The sequence below is a fragment of the Musca autumnalis genome, unplaced genomic scaffold, assembly GCF_047663935.1.
Source record: "Musca autumnalis isolate F117 unplaced genomic scaffold, ASM4766393v1 scaffold_3, whole genome shotgun sequence".
NCBI lineage: Eukaryota > Metazoa > Arthropoda > Insecta > Diptera > Muscidae > Musca > Musca autumnalis.
The window spans coordinates 227,470,698-227,490,300 of record NW_027411866.1 but is presented as its reverse complement, the minus strand read 5'-3'; the positions used below and the strand labels follow the sequence as shown (position 1 = coordinate 227,490,300).

Sequence of the window (19,603 nt, the reverse complement as noted above, 5' to 3'; positions counted from 1 at the left end):
CTTGTGCCAGACACTGAAAATTCCACATGAAAATGTTTAAGCTTTTAGGAGAGAGCGGAAGTGAAGGCGCTCCCTTTCTCCCTTCTTACCCATAAACTCAAAACATTTTCATGAAAATTTTAATAGTCTGGCACAAGAGTACGAAGAAGATTTTTCTAAGAAATATTTTTTGGAATTTACATATTTTTAAGATTTCAATAATTTTTTTAATATTTCAAAAGTATTTTTTTGTAATTTATTTAAATATTGAAAAATACTTTTTAAAATAAAAACAATTTTCTTTTTTAAAACATTTTAAAAAATATTTTTCAATATTAGAATTAAAACGAAAGCTGTTTCAACATCTCAATGTGTTTTAAAATGTTTTATTTATTTATTTAAATTAAAAAATATTCTTTTAAATCGCAAATACCAAAAATATTTTAAGCAAAACATTGAAGTATTGACCAAATATATTTTTTTAATATTGAAAAATAGTTTTTAAATAATATTTTAATATATATTTTAAATATAGAAACATATTTTTAAAACACAAAAATTAAATATTGGAAACAAGTTTTTTTTAAATATTTTTAAAAAAAATATATTTTTAAATTTTTTTCAATATTAAAAAAATTATTTGTTTAATATTTCAATTTGTTTAAAATATTTTTTAGATATAAAAATACAAAATTTAAATAAAAAAATTATTTTCAATGTTAGAATCCTCTTAAATTTTTAATATTTTTTTAAATTTACGAGGATTTTTCTAAAAAATATGTTTTGGTGTTTACATACATATTTTTTATATTTCAATATTTTTGTTTCAAAATTGTTTAATAGTCCAAAAAAACATTGAAATGTTGAAAACTGTTTTCGTTTTAATTTTTATACTGAAAAATATTTTAATATATTTAAATATTGAAAAATATTATTTCAAATACATATATTAAATATTGGAAAGAACATTTTTAGAAATATTTTTTTTTTAAATAATAATTTTAAATATTAAAATATATTTTTGAATATTTTTAAACTTTCTAACGATCTGCTATATGTAGGACATTCTAAGGGTATTTTGTGGGCAGAAGTCCTTCTTAAGTTTTTCTATGAATAAAAGACCTTCTGTGGACAAAATACCTTCTAAAGATATGCCATGAACAGAATTCCTATAGATCTTCTATGGGCAGAGCAATGGTAATTCTATGGACAGAAGTCCTTCTTAAGTTCTCCTATGTACAGTAAATATTTAAAATTAAAAAAAATATTTTTCAATATTTAAATATATCAAAAAATATTTATAAATATTTAAAAAAATATTTGTTTAATATTTCAATATTTTGTTAAAAATATTTTTTAGTATTTGTGATTTAAAAAACTATTTTTTAAATTTTAAATAAATAATTTTTTTCAATATTTGAATATATAAAATGTTTTCAATATTTTTTAAATATACGATGATTTTTTCTAAGAAATAATTTTTTGGTATTTACATAAGTATTTTTAACATTTCAATATTTTTTTCAATATTTCAGCATTTTTTAATAGTCGAAAAACTTTGAAATGTGGACAACTGTTTTCGTTTAATATTGAAAAATATTTCTTAAAATACATATATCAAATATTGGAATTTTTTTAAATATATTTTTAAATATTTTTCAATATTAAAAAAATTTTTCAATATTAAAAAATTTATTTGTTTAATATTTCAACAAATTTTTAAAATATATTTTTTAGTATCTGTGAATAAAAAAAATTAAAATTTAAATAGATAAATTTAAATATTTCCCACTATTTGAATATATTAAATTTGTTCAATATTTTTTAATATACGAGGTTTTTCTAAAAAATAATTTTTGGTATTTGCATATTTTTTTTTTTTAATATTTCAAAATTTTTTATTAGTACAAAATACATTGAAATGTGGAAAGCAGTTTTTCCAATTTTCCAATTTTAATTTCTGAAAAATATTTTTTAAAAATAACTTTTTTATTTTGTTTTTCAAAATGGGATTAAGCCTGACTATTTTGAAAAAAACAGAATAGAAGTCGTCATCCCAAATAAAAAACGCCAACCCTCCTAATATTTTTTTATATATATAAATATTGAAAACATTATTTAAAATGCATATATTAAATACTGAAAAATTTTTTTTAAAAAAATATTTTTTGAAATAATTTTAAATATTAAAAAAAATTGCAATATTTTTAAACCTTATAAGGGTCTTCTATATGTAAAAACCCTTCTAAGAGTATTCTATAGACATAGGACCTTCTTAAGGTTTTCCAGGGAAAGAAGATCTTCTAATGGATTTCGAGGGCCATAGGACCTTCTAAGGGTATTCTATGGGCAAAAGTCCTTTTCTAGGGAAAAAAGACCTTCTAATGCTCTTTTAAGTGTACAAACTCTTCTATAGGTCTTCTATGGACAGAAGTTATTCTATGGACAGAACACCGTCTATAGGTCTTCTTTGGACGGAGGACCTTCGAAGAATATTTTGTATACAGAAAACCTTCTATATGTCTTCTTCTAAGGGTCTCTTATGTACAGAAGCCTTTATAAAGGTTTTCAATATGCAGAAGACCTTCTAAAGGACTTTAATGGACAGATAACCTTCTAAAGGACTTCTAAGAACAGAAGATCCTCTAAAGGTCCTCAATAAAACACAAGCCTTCTGATGTAGATGATCATCTTGGGCCTATACATCGACCTGTATCCACCTCCGCTAATATTGGCATGTTCCTTGAGTAGACAAAACTAACAAATCTAGCGATGTAGATATTTAATTTACCGAAGACATGATTTTTATGTCGTCTGGAGGTAATGGAAGTCCAGGGAAGTAGAGGATATCGCCCCACATTGGAGACAAGATCACCAAGGAGGGAGTTGTCCACTCTACTAGGCTATGACTTCCTGAACTCCGAACGGCCGAATTTTTCATTTGTAATTTCAAATTGAATTTCAAATGGAAAAATTCAAATTACAAATGGAAAAATTAAAATTACAAATCAAATACTTCGAATTACAAATGGAAAAATTCGAATTATAATTGAAATAATTCGAACTACAACTGGAATTCTTAAATTACAAATGAAATGTTTCGAATTACAGCCTGAAATTATTCGAATTATATGTGAAAATGGTGTAGTTCAAGGCCCATTTTCGGATCGTGCTGATTTTTTACAGCAGGTCCTGTGGTATAACTTTTATCTTGGGAATAGACTTTTCCAGATATGGATGTAACTTTAGATTTTCTACTGCGGCCTCTATTACAACAGTATGACTGTATTCTCGGAGGAGTCGGTAATTCCCATGATAGTGGCCCGAATGTAAAACAAAATTCAACCCGTTTTTTTAATATTTATAGGTTGGACCATTTTGTTATTGTAGACAATGTTAGATCTAAAGAAAATATATTGCTTGAAACCCTGAAACATTCGACAATTTCAATAGACTTTTCAAAAAAATTAGGGAGAAGGATTTTGTTCTCATCGGTGGCGTTGGATTTTTTCATTGGGTCATGTATGCCCTCTTCTCCTGGTATTATTTTTTCTTCTCTTCATACACAGAGGGCAAATAGCTGTCTATAATTTGGACTTGTAGCTCATTATGTTCTATTTCTGGTATTGGATAAATATAACTCTGATTTTTTTCTATTTTTTCATCTAAACCTCTGAAATTTGCAAAAAAAAAAGATATTTAGGACATACAAAATATTAATTTGTATCTCATGGCCATTAAAATGTAGCTATATGATGCCCACAATTGGCGAATAATGTGAATATTGTATCCTATATTCATTTGTTTGTCCTAGAAATTATTAAAATCCTCCTGTGTACCTACGGCTGCAGAATTAAACCACCGCAACTGCAGCAACAACGGCGGCAAGTGGCACTCTCTTCATTAGCATTCTCTCGATATGGAAAAAAATTGCCATTATCACACAAACGAGTGTTGCATTAAAATAAAATCACACACACACAAACACTCATAGACATTGGTAGATTATGGTGAGAAAATCTGCACTAAAGGATATTCAAGTTGTGTTATACAAACAACGACCAGTGGTGTTTTTCCCGCTGCTGCTGTAGTTGTTCCCCCTTTTCTTTTTAATTTTTACATAAACCTTGAACTTTATAGACGCAACACAACACAGCACCAACAGCAGCAATGAAAACGACTAATGAAAAGCGACTCATAGTCCGGTCAAAATAGACATTGAAATAGCAAAAATTCCCACAAAGCTGAATTTTGGTGTAGAGCTAGGGTTTGCCATTAGAAGAAACGTCCTAAAAGTCCCCATCGATCCCATGTGTGCAAAAAAAATTATTCGTGGTCAAAGGTCAAAATTTAAGAGTTTTTACGTTTTCGGATTTATTTTGTGAAAACGGTTGATCTAATCAAAAAGTGACTAAAGTAAATATTGTAGACAGAAAAATTATCTACAAGTTTGGCCCTTATAATTTTTTTCTTAGAAGGAACCATTCTTGAGATATAGCTGTTCTGAAAAACACATTATTTTTATGCACTTATAAGGGATATATGCACATATTCAGACGAACCGGCTAAAATACGCGAAGTAATCGGGTCTGTCCCCCAAAAAATATATATTTTCTTGAAAAGCGAAATTATAGCTATCTTCTAAAAAAAAATCCAACAAAATCGGAGTGTGTTTAGTAGAGTTATTCAATGTTAGAGTCATTTTATGCAAAAATAGCCCATTTAACCCACATGTATAATCGAAAGCCCAACGGGAACGACCCAAACGAAAACTCTCCGATTTTTTTTTTCAAGTTTTGTCCGATGGTAGGGTTTGTTGCGCTGATAACGGAAATGTATAATTTTCCGGTTTGCCGGTTATTAGACCCGAAATGCCAAATTTAAAAACCGGGTTAGACCCGGTTCTACTGAACCGATTACTGCAAAGTGGATATCGTTTGAAAGCCTATGGAAGTAGCTAACACATAGTGTCGTTACTTTAACCGGTTCGCCTCATAATGTACTTACGCGGCTAATTTTTTATTTGACCTTTAGATCGAGATATCTCGAAAATGGTAAGTCTTTTTTAAGAATCTTAAAGAGCAATCTTGTAGACAATTATCGAATCTACAACTTTTACTTTAGCGCGCTTTTGCTAAGTATTACCGTTTTTGAGAAAAATTAAAAAAACTGAATAATGCCTCCAAAAATGACCTTTGACCCCGAATAACTTGTTTTGCACACATGGGATCGATGGGGACTTTTAGGACGTTGCTTCTAATGGCCAACCCTAGCTCTCCACCAAAATTCAGCTTTGTGGGAATTTTTGCTATTTCCCCCTTATACGCATGTCTATTTTGACCGGACTATCAAAGAGATTTGCAAAAACAAAAAAGGGCTGAACCAGAAAAATATCAGCTTTTGTAGAACAAATGGTAAATGGATACCGTGAAATGTGTGAGAAAATATGCGAAATAAATCCGACAGTGATTAAAAGGATAAAACACATTGGGGTTCATCAAAGGTTATCCTGGTAGATAACAAGACAATGTTATCTGTAATCTCATGTTTTGAAGGACATAGATAATCATTGAGATGTCAAAGAGTGTCATATGCATATTTGTGGATAAAACGTACATTTGTGGATAAGGTGTTTATCCACTTTTGTGGATAAATGATTATCAAAGTTTGTGGATAAAAAATTGTACAAAATTTCGGATAAAATGTTCATCAGCATTTAAGCATTAAACAGTTATCCACATTTGCGAACAAAATGTTTATCCACGTTCGCGGATAAAAATTTGTGGATCAAATTGTTATCCACATTTGTGGATAAAATGTGTATCTCCATTTGTGAATAAACTGCTTATCCACCTTTGTGGATAAAATGTTTATCAGATTTGTGAATGAAAACTTGCGAAAAAATATTTGTGGATAAAATGATTATCCTTATTTGTAGATAAAATGTCTATCCACGTTTGTGGATAAAGTGTCAATCCACATTTGTGAATAAAATATTTAACCACATATTTGGATAAAATAATTAACCACATTTGTGGATAAATTGGTTAAAAACTTTTTTGATAAAATGATCATACACATTTGTGGATAAAATGTTTATCCACTTTTTGTGGATAAAATTTTTTTCCATATTTGTGGCTAAGACGCTTATCCATGTTTGTGCATAAAATAATTTTCCACATTTGTGGATAAAATTATTATCCACATTCGTGAAATTATTATCCACATCTGTGGATAAAATAATTATCCACATTTCCGAATAAAATAATTATCCACATTTGTGGATAAAATAATTATTCACATTTGTGGATAAAATAATTATCCACATTTGTGGATAACATAATTATCCACATTTTAGGATAAAATATCTATCCACGTTTGGGAATGAAATGTTTAGCCACATTTTTGGATAAAATGTTTATACACATCTTTGGATAAACTGTTATCCACATTTGGGGATAAAATCTTTATCAATTTTTGTGGATAAAATCTTTATCCATTTTTGTGGACAAAATATATATGGATAACATTTTTAATTATTCACATTTGTGGATAAAATAATTATCCACATTTGTGGATAACATAATTATCCACATTTGTGGATAACATATTTATCCACATTTGTGGATAAAATTATCCATATTTATGCATAAAATTATCCACATTTTTGGATAAAATATTTATTTTTATCCGCATTTGCGGATAAAATAATTGTCCATATTTGTGGATAAAACAATAACCCACATTTGTGAATAAAATAATTATCCACATTTGTGGATAAAATAATTATCCACATTTGTTGATAGAATAATTATCCACTGTTGTGGATAAAATAATTATCCACATTTTAGGATAAAATATTTATCCACATTTTTGGATAAAATGTTTATCCACATCTTTGGATAAAATGTTATCCACATTTGGAGATAAAATCCTTATCCATTTTTGTGGATAAAATGTTTATCCGCATTTGTGGACAAAATATATATGGATAAAATATTTATCCACGTTTATGGATAACATATTTATCCACATTTGTGGATAAAATGCTTATCCATATTTGTTCATAATTATCCACATTTGTGGATAAAATAATTATCCACAATTATGGATGAAATTATTATCCACATTTGTGGATGAAATAATTATCCACATTTATGGATAAAATAATTATCCACATTTGTGGATAAAATAATTATCCACATTTGTGGATAAAACATTATCCACATTTGTGAATAAAATAATAATCCACATTTATGGATAAAATAAATATCCACATTTGTGGATAAGATAACTATCCACATTTTTGAATAAAATATGTATCCACGTTTGTGAATAAAATGTTTATCCACATTTTTGGATAAAACAATTATCCACATTTGTAAATAAAATAATTATCCACATTTGTGGATAAAATAATTATCCATATTTGTGGATAAAATAATTATCCATATTTGTGGATAAACTAATTATCCACATTTGTGGAAAAAATAATTATCCACAATTAAGGATAAAATATTTTTGGATAAAATATGTATCCACGTTTGTGTATAAAATGTTTATCCACATCTTTGGATAAAATGTTATCAACATTTGGGGATAAATCTTTATGAACTTTTGTGGATAAAATCTTTATCCATTTTTGTGGACAAAATATATATGGATAAAATATTTATCCACGTCTATAGATAAAATATTTATCCACGTTTATGGATAAAATATTTATCCACATTTGTGGATAAAATAGTTATCCATATTTGTGGATAAAATAGTTATCCATATTTGTGGATAAACTAATTATCCACATTTGTGGAAAAATTATTATCCATATTTATGCATAAAATTATCCACGTTTTTTGATGAAATATGTATCCACATTTGTGGATAAAACAATTATCAATATTTGTGGATAAAATAAATATCCACATTTGTCGATAAAATAATTATCCACATTTGTGGATAAAATATTTAACCACATTTGTGGATAAAATAATTATCTACATTTGTGGATAAAATAATTAACCACATTTGTGGATAAAATAATTATCAAAATTTCTGGATAAAATAATTATCCACATTTGTGGATAAAATAATTATCCACATTTGTGGATAAAATTATTATCCACATTTGTGGATAAAATAATTATCCACATTTATGGATAAAATAATAATCCACATTTATGGATAAAATAATTGTTCACATTTATGGATAAAATAATTATCCATATTTGTGGATAACATAATTATCCACATTTATGGATAAAATTATTATTCACATTCGTGGATAAAATTATTATTCATATTTATGCATAAAATTTGTGGAGAAAATAATTATCCACATTTGTGAATAAAATAATAATCCATATTTGTGGATAAGATAATTATCCACATTTGCGGATAAAATTATTATCCATATAGTAAATAAAAAAATTATCCACATTTTTGGATAAAATATTTATCCACATTTTTGGATAAAAGAATTGTCCATATTTGTGGATAAAACAATTATCCACATTTGTGAATAAAATTAATTATCCACATTTGTGGACAAAATATATATGGATACAATATTTATCCACGTTTATAGATAAAATAATTATCCACATTTGTGGATAAAATAATTATCGACATTTATGGATAAAACAATTATTCACATTTATGGATAAAACAATTACCCACATTTGTGGATATAGTGTTAATCCACATTTGTGAATAAAATATTTATCCAAATATTTGGATAAAATAATTAGCCATATTTATGGATAAAATATTTTCCCACTTTTGTGAATAAAATAATTATCCACATTTGCGGATAAAAAATGATCCACATTTGCGGATAAAAAATGATACACATTTGCGGATAAAAACTTATCCACATTTGTAGATAAAATAAATATCCACCTTTGTGGATAAAATTATTATCCACATTTGCGGACAAAATAATTATAAACATTTTTGGATAGAATATTTATCCTCGTTTGTGACTAAAATGTTTATCCACATTTTTGGATAAAATCTTTATCCATTTTTGCGGATAAAATCTTTATCCATTATTTGGATAAAAAAATTATCCATATTTCTGGATAAAATATTTATCCACATTCATGCATAAAATATTTATAACCATTTTTGGATAAAATGTTTATCCACGTTTGTGGATAAAATAATTATCCATCTTTGTGGATAAAGCAATTATCCACATTTGTGGATAAAATAATTAAAAAAATTATCCACATTTGTGTTTAAAATTTATACAACATTTGCGAATAAAATGATTATCCACCACACTTGTGGATAAAATGTTTATTCACGGTTGTCGATAAAATAAATAAAATTTACTTATCATAAATATTAATCTGTTTGTATGTGTAAATATTTTATCCATCATCTCGAATACAAATTTTCTCTTAACATTACAAAAGCCTTTTTAAATTAATAATAAATTTATCACACTCCTCTCATCCTCCTCCCTCCCGCATTGTTTGTAACTCTTTTGTAATCTTGTGAATTGTCCGTCCACACAACTCGACAATATTTAATTGAATTTACACTTCTTTTGTGGAAGCAAAAATCCATCGTCTCCTCCTGTGTCAATTGTAAAGCAGTCACATACATGGTAACATATTCACGGTGGCATTTTCACAGCATTCACAGTTCACACCTCCACAGTTTCACAGATTTACACCGCACACAGATGCGACAGGGTGTCTGTCTGTAATGTCAAGAATCATATGAGTGAGGAAGTATTGATAGTGCGTGTCTTTGGTAAATAAAGAAGTGTGGAGGGTGGTCTTTTTTGCATTTCTCTTGTGAAAAGATATTCTCTGTCATATGTCGGAATACAGTTGCAGCTCTTGTAGTCTTCATCAAGAGTCCCCAGTGAGTGGACATAATACAAATATTATTGACAACCATCCATCCATCCCATCCTATCAACTCAATTAAATGATTGCGTTAATGCGTACGTCAGGCAGCCAAACCAGCTATCCGCAGCACTGACGTTGTGGTTTTGCAACTACTTAATGTGTCGGATCGTCGTTGTGAGAGAGTGCGTAGCTTGCATATTTTATTTGTCATTATTTAAATTCATTTTTTACAGAATATTTTTTTATTACTATTGAGTTTTAATGTAATTACTCAGGGGAAATGAATAAAAGTTGAGGTAGAAAGCCATGGTGGGAGAAATTTGTAAAAGGAAATTAAAAATGTATTTGTTTGAAATCTATGGGAATTTGGGGGATTTATTAAAAAGTGAAAAACTTTAAGGGCAGTTATGAGGACAACACAGTTAGTTTTCCTGCCCAACAAACCGGACTAATATGAATTCAACTGGAATCCGCTCAAGAAGATATCATAACAGAAATTTGTTTTTGGAGTTACAAATTAAAAACTTCTTTCAAATTTATTTACTTAAGGAATTTACTTGATTACTACATTATTAATGCCACAATAATGTAGTAATCAAGTAATCAAGGCACTGAAGGGTAGAAACCCCAAAAAAGCGCCTTAGATAACATGTGTGGTGCATATTTTTAGGCGGCTACATAAGAACACCTGACATGAACATTTTCAAAATTGTAGTTTTCGAGACTCTTTTCAGACTTGAAGCAATACAAATTTTATTGAAATGACTTCTAGTCAAAAATGATAGTCATATGACAAGGTAGGTGACAAGGTATGTATGGTGCATATTTTTAGGCGATTTGAAGTATGTCAAAAGGCGTTTTCTTAAGAGAAAATAAGTCGTAAGACAACTCTACAGAATATCATTCATATCATACTACTTATTTGAAATATAGTCCTAGTTTTTTTATTATAGCATAAAATTACCCACTAAACATTTTTGGCCACCCACCTTTCAGTAATCAATTTCCTTTTCAATTGCAAACGAAGCATTTTAACTCAACCTTCCAATCCCGCCAGTAAAATTTGTTACGTAGATGACAAATTTAGACTAAGTACCAACAAAATTGATTAACAAACAATAAAACCAACCCATTCAATTTTTCACACCATTTAAACTTTAAAATTCGAGAGCCAGAAAATGTATTTGGCCTGAAAATTTTGTGATTGGCCTTGTAATAAATTATTTAACAAACAACTAAAAAGCCCGGAGGCTAAAAACAATAAATGGAGGTGAAAACTGGTTCTGCACGAAAAAAAAAAAATAAAAATCCTTTAACAAAACAAAAAAGTCCTTTCAATGCAGTGTCGTTTAGTGCAACACCAAATTTTCCAACAAAAAACACAAAAAATGCATTGACCAACAAAAGACATGGCCAAAGTCTACGATGGACGACAACACAAACTCATTTTTATGCCAACAATAGCATGAAATTAAATATTTTATTTGTGAATCCTGAGGGGTGGGGGGCGTGGGAGTAGAAAACGTGAACAATAATATAGTGTAAAGACTTTTGAGGTAATGATTTTGTGTTGTGAAAACTTAGATAGAATTGTGGGTGACATACTCTGCCCTGCATCACCTTGTGTGTCTGGCCTTTGACCAAAAAATAGATGTGTGACAAACTATGACAACGTGCCCAGAGGACGAACTTTGTGGAGTGAAGAACAATGGATGGGTGTTTAGTTTCATAGGCACCTTTGATTTCCTTGGACAGTAACAATAATTTAAAAAAAAGTCATAACGACAAAGTTCTTCGATAACAAGCCTTTCTACAACAACGTTAGGCGATATATAACCTTCCAATAGTAAAGAAGGTTGATATAGCCAACTTTTCTATAGAAATGTTTGTCGATAGCCAAGATAACCATATTTTCTGTAGCAAAAATGGTCGATAACCAACTTTTCTTCGGCTAAGGTGGTCGATAACCAACTTGTCCACGGCATAGGGGGTCGATGACCAAATTTTCTATACCAAAGTATAACGATAACCAACTTTTCTATACCAAAGTATAACGATAACCAACTTTTCTATAGCAAAGCTGGTCGATAACCAACTTTTCTATAGAAATGTTGGTCGATAACCAACTTTTCTATAGAAATGTTGGTCGATAACCAACATTTCTATAGAAATGTTGGTCGATAACCAACATTTCTATAGAAATGTTGGTCGATAACCAACATTTCTATAGAAATGTTGGTCGATAACCAACATTTCTATAGAAATGTTGGTCGATAACCAACTTTTCTATAGAAATGTTGGTCCATAAACAACTTTTCTATAGAAATGTTGGTCGATATCCAACTTTTCTATAGCAAAGATGGTCGATAACAAACTTTTCTATAGCAAAGATGGTCGATAAGCAAATTTCTATAGCAAAGATGGTCGATAAGCAACTTTTCTATAGCCAAAGTTTGTCGATAAGCAACTTTTCTACAGCGAAGTTTGTCGATAACCAACTTTTCTATAGCAAAGTTGGTCGATAACCAACTTTTCTATAGCAAAGTTGGTCGACAACTAACTTTTCTATAGAAATGTTGGTCGATAACCAACTTTTCTATAGAAATGTTGGTGGATAACCAACTTTTCTATAGAAATGTTGGTCGATAAGCAACTTTTCTACAGCGAAGTTTGTCGATAACCAACTTTTCTATAGCAAAGTTGGTCGATAACCAACTTTTCTATAGCAAAGTTGGTCGACAACCAACTTTTCTATAGAAATGTTGGTCGATAACCAACTTTTCTGTAGAAATGTTGGTCGATATCCATCTTTTCTATAGAAATGTTGGTTGATAACCAACTTTTCTATAGAAATGTTGGTTGATAACCAACTTTTCTATAGAAATGTTGGTCGATAACCAACTTTTCTATAGAAATGTTGGTCGATAACCAACTTTTCTATAGAAATGTTGGTCGATAACCAACTTTTCTATTGAAATGTTGGTCGATAACCAACTTTTCTATTGAAATGTTGGTCGATAACCAACTTTTCTATTGAAATGTTGGTCGATAACCAACTTTTCTATTGAAATGTTGGTCGATAACCAACTTTTCTATAGAAATGTTGGTCGATAACCAACATTTGTATAGACATGTTGACCGATAACCAAATTTTCTATAGAAATGTTGGTCGATAACCAACTTTTCTATAGAAATGTTGGTCGATAACCAACTTTTCTATAGAAATGTTGGTCGATAACCAACTTTTCTATAGAAATGTTGGTCGATAACCAACTTTTCTATAGAAATGTTGGTCGATAACCAACTTTTCTATAGAAATTTTGGTCGATAACCAACTTTTCTATAGAAATGTTGGTCGATAACCAACTTTTCTATAGAGATGTTGGTCGATAACCAACTTTTCTATAGAAATGTTGGTCGATAACCAACTTTTCTATAGAAATGTTGGTCGATAACCAACTTTTCTATAGAAATGTTGGTAAATAACCAACTTTTCTATAGAAATGTTGGTCGATAACCAACTTTTCTATAGAAATGTTGGTCGATAACCAACTTTTCTATAGAAATGTTGGTCGATAACCAACTTTTCTATAGAAATGTTGACCGATAACCAACTTTTCTATAGAAATGTTGACCGATAACCAAATTTTCTATAGAAATGTTGACCGATAACCAATTTCTATAGAAATGTTGACCGATAACCAACTTTTCTATAGAAATGTTGACCGATAACCAACTTTTCTATAGAAATGTTGACCGATAACCAACTTTTCTATAGAAATGTTGACCGATAACCAACTTTTCTATAGAAATGTTGACCGATAACCAACTTTTCTATAGAAATGTTGACCGATAACCAACTTTTCCTTAGAAATGTTGGACGATAACCAACTTTTCTATGGAAATGTTGTTCGATAACCAATTTTTCTATAGAAATGTTGTTCGATAACCAACTTTTCTATAGAAATGTTGTTCGATAACCAATTTTTCTAAATTATTATTGTCGATAACCAACTTTTCTATAGAAATGTTGTTCGATAACCAACTTTTCTATAGAAATGTTGGTCGATAATTAACTTTTCTATAGAAATGTTGACCGATAACCAACTTTTCTATAAAAATGTTGGTCGATAACCAACTTTACTTAGGTCGATTTAGTTATCGTTAGTTATTTCTATAGAAAAGTTTCAATAGCATGTGTTTTCAACGGAAATGCAACAATTTATTAAATTCTCAATATCCAAAACAAACTGACTTCCGGGTAAAAAATCTTAAAGCACTTCCCTAGCCTTCGTATCATAGAACCAGCTGTATTAGTGGTATTTCAAACATTTTCTTCGTATTCATGGCTTTCAACTAAAGAGCAAAGAAACGGAACAACGACATATCTATTGATTTAGGCAAAATGCCAAATTGCAGTAACATAACATACATGGTTAGCAAACGTGGTCGGTGCTACGATGTTACCAACCCTCTTCTCAGGAAAATACAGGCTAAAACACACAAAACAACCAGCCCACCCAAAAGAAGGAGAATAGAAAGACAAAACGACAGCAACTTGTATGTGGTGGCCAGAATATTTAAGAAAGCATAACAGCAACAACAATGGCAACGATTACAAGAGTCAAAGGACAAAAAAGCCAAACCAAGAGACAGACACACATTCACAGAGCAAAAAGAAACTAGGGACATAATATGGAGTGCTCCGACCACCTCAAGAAAACCTCTTACATTAGGAGAAGAAGAACCGCACTGCAGTGCATGGCTACAAAAGTTTTATTTTTTTTTTTTCGTTTTTTTCTACATCATTCCTGAGACACATAAACTACAAAATGCCAACATTCTAAGGATATGAATGAAAGGACATAAGCAACAGCAACAACAACAAAAAGAATAATAACAACAATCTTCTTGTTGTGAATGGGGATCCGCATACCGACTTTTAATGACTTTACAACACAAATGCAAAACGGCCGACTGTATCCTTAATAAAGATGTTATTCCAGGAAGGACCATCCACCTATTCAGTCATCTTTTGCAACACACAAAGGATAGACAACATAATAGAGAGTAGATATAGAGAGCGAGCAAATGAGAGCATTCAACTTTGAATGATAAATTGCAATCAGGAAAATAATAATTTTCCTTTTTACCTCTAATAATACGAAGAAAAACCCAACTCAAGCTCAATTGTGTCCATTCACATATAAAGGATTAGGAATTTGCAACAAAACAGGATATGTTGTTGTTGTACGCAATTCAATGCATGTTGTTGTCGATCATTATGTTTTTGTTTGTTTAAGGAAGTGTGTCATTTCCGTAAGGAATAGGGACTTTGTTTGCAAACTAATCATGGAAGACAATATGGATGTTATCGGAAAATGTTGTAAGGAGCATTTTGTTGACTGCTTAGTTTTGGTTGTTATATGATGACTTTTCTATAGGAAAATTTGTTTTCGGAAAAATTTTCTCTAGGAAAAGTTGTTATCGGACAATTTCTCTATAGGAAAATATGTTATCGGAAATATTTTCTATAGGAAAACATGTTATCGGACAACTTTTCTATGGGAAAAGTTGTTATCGGACAACTTTTCTATAGGAAAAATTGTTATCGGACAACTTTTCTATAGGAAAAGTTGTTATCGGACATCTTTTCTATAGGAAAAATTGTTATCGGACAACTTTTCTAATGGAAAGTTGGTTATCGACCAAAATTTCTATAGAAAAGTTGGTTATCGACCAACATTTCTATAGAAAAGTTGGTTATCGACCAACATTTCTATAGAAAAGTTGGTTATCGACCAACATTTCTATAGAAAAGTTGGTTATCGACCAACATTTCTATAGAAAAGTTGGTTATCGACCAACATTTCTATAGAAAAGTTGGTTATCGACCAACATTTCTATAGAAAAGTTGGTTATCGACCAACATTTCTATAGAAAAGTTGGTTATCGACCAACATTTCTATAGAAAAGTTGGTTATCGACCAACATTTCTATAGAAAAGTTGGTTATCGACCAACATTTCTATAGAAAAGTCGGTTATCGACCAACATTTCTATAGAAAAGTTGGTTATCGACCAACATTTCTATAGAAAAGTTGGTTATCGACCAACATTTCTATAGAAAAGTTGGTTATCGACCAACATTTCTATAGAAAAGTTGGTTATCGACCAACATTTCTATAGAAAAGTTGGTTATCGACCAACATTTCTATAGAAAAGTTGGTTATCGACCAACATTTCTATAGAAAAGTTGGTTATCGACCAACATTTCTATAGAAAAGTTGGTTATCGACCAACATTTCTATAGAAAAGTTGGTTATCGACCAACATTTCTATAGAAAAGTTGGTTATCGACCAACATTTCTATAGAAAAGTTGGTTATCGACCAACATTTCTATAGAAAAGTTGGTTATCGACCAACATTTCTATAGAAAAGTTGGTTATCGACCAACATTTCTATAGAAAAGTTGGTTATCGACCAACATTTCTATAGAAAAGTTGGTTATCGACCAACATTTCTATAGAAAAGTTGGTTATCGACCAACATTTCTATAGAAAAGTTGGTTATCGACCAACATTTCTATAGAAAAGTTGGTTATCGACCAACATTTCTATAGAAAAGTTGGTTATCGACCAACATTTCTATAGAAAAGTTGGTTATCGACCAACATTTCTATAGAAAAGTTGGTTATCGACCAACATTTCTATAGAAAAGTTGGTTATCGACCAACATTTCTATAGAAAAGTTGGTTATCGACCAACATTTCTATAGAAAAGTTGGTTATCGACCAACATTTCTATAGAAAAGTTGGTTATCGACCAACATTTCTATAGAAAAGTTGGTTATCGACCAACATTTCTATAGAAAAGTTAGTTATCGACCAACATTTCTATAGAAAAGTTGGTTATCGACCAACATTTCTATAGAAAAGTTGGTTATCGACCAACATTGGTCGACCAACATTTCTATAGAAAAGTTGGTTATCGACCAACATTTCTATAGAAAAGTTGGTTATCGACCAACATTTCTATAGAAAAGTTGGTTATCGACCAACATTTCTATAGAAAAGTTGGTTATCGACCAACATTTCTATAGAAAAGTTGGTTATCGACCAACATTTCTATAGAAAAGTTGGTTATCGACCAACATTTCTATAGAAAAGTTGGTTATCGACCAACATTTCTATAGAAAAGTTGGTTATCGACCAACATTTCTATAGAAAAGTTGGTTATCGACCAACATTTCTATAGAAAAGTTGGTTATCGACCAACATTTCTATAGAAAAGTTGGTTATCGACCAACATTTCTATAGAAAAGTTGGTTATCGACCAACATTTCTATAGAAAAGTTGGTTATCGACCAACATTTCTATAGAAAAGTTGGTTATCGACCAACATTTCTATAGAAAAGTTGGTTATCGACCAACATCTATAGAAAAGTTGGTTATCGACCAACATTTCTATAGAAAAGTTGGTTATCGACCAACATTTCTATAGAAAAGTTGGTTATCGACCAACATTTCTATAGAAAAGTTGGTTATCGACCAACATTTCTATAGAAAAGTTGGTTATCGACCAACATTGCTATAGAAAGGTTGGTTATCGACCCACTTTTCTATACAAAAATTTGTTTTCGAAAAAATTTTCTATACGAAAGGTTATTATCGAACCAATTTTCTATAAGCAATGTTATTATCGAAAAACTTTTCTATGGGGAAAATTGTTATCGACCAGCTTTTTTATGGGAAAAGTTGGTATCGACCAATTTTTCTATAGAAAAAATTGTTATCGACCAACTTTTCCCTTGGAATAGTTGTTATCGAAGCACGTTCCTATAGTAAAAGTTGTTATCGAACAACATTTCTATGGGGAAAGTTGGTATCGAACAATTTTTATGGGGAAAGTTGTTATCGAACAACTTTTTTATGGGAAAAGTTGTTATCGAACAACTTTCCTATAGGAAAAGTTGTTATCGAACAACATTTTTATGGGATAAGTTGTTATCGACCAACTTTTTATTAGGAAGCGTTGTTATCGACCAACTTTTCTATGGGAAAAGTTGTTATCGAGCAACTTTTCTATCTGAAAACTTGTTATCGAACCACTTTTTCTTAAGTGCTCTGTTCCAGAACCTGCAAGAAGCTACTATTTTTTACTACGATAACATTTTTTCCTTTATGTTATCGGAAAAAATAGTAAAAATTAGTAGATTCTTGCAGTTCTGGAACAAACCAAAGATAACTTGTTATCACTAAAATTTTCTTTCATGAAGCATTGTGTTTAAGTTAGAAACTCTCTATTGGTATTTTCACTACAAATCTCCAGGGAGCCTTTGTTCGCCTAGTTCGGATCGCAGAGAGGCCTCCCTTCCTTAAGTGTTCTCTACAAATCCTCTGAGAAACTATGTTCGCTTACGGCGGACCGTAGGGTGATATTTCCAATCATTGCCCTACAAATCTTCTCAGAGACTATGTTCGCTCAGTGCGGATCGTAGAGAGTACTCTCTTGGTAGTGGAATTTCTCTGCAATATCTCCCTGGAACTGTATTCGCTCAGTTCGGATCGTAGTGAGAACTTTCCAATAAGCAGTGATTGCCACAGCTTTGATTCACTCTCGATCTTCATACACAAAACACTTATAAGTCATCTCTTCACCAGTACGGAAGTACTTTTCGGTTTATTGTAACGCGTCTCACCCAATATAAGGTAAAGTCATCAGTACTTTTCGCCTTAATAAATCACCCCATTTACCCTTATTATTTTATACACACTACAAACTTGTGTTTTTATTTTTTCTGTTTATTTATCGGTTTGCACGGGTTTGTATTTGCTCACTCTCCACAAACAACTATTATCTACGGCCTATTTTGAGTGATCACCTAAACATTTGGTCCAGTCGAGCCGGATAAGTTCCTTTGGACTTTGTTGTTGTCCACCCACATTTCATCCAATCGAGACGGATTAGTGGATAAATTACACTGGGTTGTTAGTGCTATTCGCAGTTTTTTGTTCTCTTCTTCACCACACAAAAGATTCCCCAATCACCCCTCACCACCATCCTCATCATCAAACCATCATACATTATCATATTCCACCAAAAAACATACCAGGTATGTAAATTCAGTGTTTTCCATAAGTGAGCAAATCGCGAGTGTTAAATTTTTTATCTCTATTTTCGCATAAAAAAAATAGTTCGGTTACTGATCGACTTTAATTCACCCTATCGGTCGGTGATTACAAACAAATACGGTTAAATTCTTCATACAGTCCACACAATAAATCTTTTAATAGTTATTCTCACCAAAATACGGTTGTGTTCCCTTTAAAGTACATGCAAATTGCGTTTATTTTTTACATCCAATACATCTAATATACGGCATACTGTGTTTCTTTATTATTCACCAACAAGTGTAGTGATCGCCAATACGTGTTGTTGTTTTATTTATTTCGGTTTTCTTCTCACTATCCCTACATCCATAATTATTCCAAAGGGAGAGCCCTTTAGTGAGAATTGCAACAACAAACGTATTACAAATTACCCGCCTTTTTGCATTTCTTTTAGCGTCACCTAATAAAACGAAAAAAACCTACCAACAATTCAATACGTTGTGGTCTCTCTACCTGCTTACCTACTAGTACATACCAGCATACGTCTACTGCGACGCTAGTTGTGTTTTATTTCGTTTTGTTGTACACATTCGTTATTACTACGGTTACAGTGGGTCGCAGGTGAAAAAATTATTTTTTATATAAA

At 30.6% G+C, this 19,603-nt stretch overlaps 1 protein-coding gene across 26 annotated transcripts in view; it reads right to left on the bottom strand.

Moving 5' to 3' along the window:
- The window catches only part of Adar (Adenosine deaminase acting on RNA), a 431,247-nt gene that overhangs the window by 362,566 nt on the left and 49,078 nt on the right, over positions 1-19,603 (bottom strand). The gene's annotated exons all lie outside the window — the stretch shown is intronic.